The 1,757-nt window shown below is 38.8% G+C and overlaps 1 protein-coding gene across 6 annotated transcripts in view; it reads left to right on the top strand.

The window, feature by feature from the left end:
- ARHGEF9 (Cdc42 guanine nucleotide exchange factor 9) overlaps window positions 1-1,757 on the top strand; it is a 308,501-nt gene that overhangs the window by 125,115 nt on the left and 181,629 nt on the right. The gene's annotated exons all lie outside the window — the stretch shown is intronic.

The raw sequence follows: 1,757 nt of genomic DNA, 5'->3' as shown, positions 1-1,757 counted from the left end.
GGGAGGGAGGGGAAAAATGAGGACCTAATGCCGGGGGTTTAACTGGAGAGAAAATGTTTGGAGAATGATGAGGGAAATGAATGTACAAATGTGCTTTACACAATTGATGTGTGTATGGATTGTGGTAAGAGTTGTATGAGTCCCTAATAAAATGATTTTTTTTAAAGTGTCTCCTCAGAAACTCCCTGTGGGAGAATTAGTCTTGTCACTCAGAAAATTTAAAAGCTCCTCCATCAAATTTTGTGTGAGGCATATGCTTCCATCTGGTGTTAATTGCCTTCCTCCTCTCTCATTGTTATTTGGAATTTTTTGGACTATGGACTGAATGAAAATTTTGTTCTGCCCCTGCCCCATTCCTTTCTCATCTGTAATGTCCTTTGCTCGTTCCAAAAGTTCATCTCATTCCAGTCATCCAAGAGTCAACATTTTGACGTGATTTGTCTTAAATCCTTGCTAAGATAATAAACTAGTTCTTATTTCTTAAATAAACAGGACTGAGTATGATTTCTTAAAAGCAGGGAAATGCATGGGCCAATCGAGAATAAGGTTTTTGTTATAAAAAGGTAGTGCTATGTATGATGTTGTTTGTTTCAGTGCCTTGAACAGGTGTTTCTTGAGTAAATGTCATTTTTCATTATCCAATTATTGTACTCAAGGACACTGTTAGGATATAATAAACACTTTTTCTAAGGTACAGATAGATTTCCAATTGACCATTATTAAGATGAGTTCTGAATTAAGTTCAGCTGTGTTTGCAAATTACTTTGAAATGGGTTTGAGCCCTTTTTATTTTAGCCTCTGGCAAATAAGTGGAATATATGTTGGTGACGCCTTTAAAATTATTAGGTGGTAACCCCACCTCCCACAAGGAAAGAGAGAAAAGAGAAATGGGAAATAAGCAGTTAGGAAGTAACTACTGCCCCTCTAAAGCCATCCCAGATTCAGCCCCACTAAGGCCACCCAACAATAGTTTTCTGGTAACAGAATTAGAGATGCATCTAAATCGCTTGGACTCATCTTCATGGACTAAGAATGTAGAAAAAACTGATGGGAGAGGGTAGGGAAGGAAATGATAATTTATTAAAACCTTTGAAATCATTAGCAAGATCCTCAGCTGATTCTCCAAAAATATTTTGCCCACAGGGGCTGCCCATCTTCTTTTCCTCTGTCCCCTTCTATAGTTGGTTATGTCAAGCGATGTTGACAAAGATCCAGCTAAGGCTGGGCCCACGAAGGCTGTTGATTCAATATAAGTTGACCAAAATCTAGCTATATCTCATCTATCCCTCCTTAGGTGTTTTTTCAGTTTCCTTCTACCTTCATTATTTGGAACTGAAAGTATCAAATTGTAACAACTGTAACCTATCCCCCCTCCCCCCAACAAAAACAACAGCCAATGCTATCGAGTTGGTTCCAATTCATAGAACTACTCCCATGGCTTTTGGAAGTAGGACCACCTCATCTTTTTACTGAGGCTGGTGGCTTAAACTGTGCTTAACTTTCTGCACTACCGTTTCGGTTATTCAAATAATTCTCAGTCTGCCTAGCCCAAGCCCTTCTCTTCTTTTTAGCCACCTCCCTTAAACACTGGAGTACAGTGCTCCTGGCATAATAGTTAAGAGCACAGGTTCTGGAGTTACACTACCAGGCTCTTCTTTCACCTTCTCTTCTTCTTAGCTGTGTAACTTAGGATAAATTTTTCAAATTCCTTGAACCCTAGTCTCATCATCTTTGAAATGGTGTTAATAATGGTATCT

Source organism: Echinops telfairi, unplaced genomic scaffold (assembly GCF_000313985.2).
Source record: "Echinops telfairi isolate 266 unplaced genomic scaffold, ASM31398v2 ScPeMD7_7423;HRSCAF=8461, whole genome shotgun sequence".
Classification (NCBI taxonomy): Eukaryota; Metazoa; Chordata; class Mammalia; order Afrosoricida; family Tenrecidae; genus Echinops; species Echinops telfairi.
The sequence above is the reverse complement of the archived record's forward strand: the minus strand, read 5'-3'. Positions and strand labels throughout refer to the sequence as shown.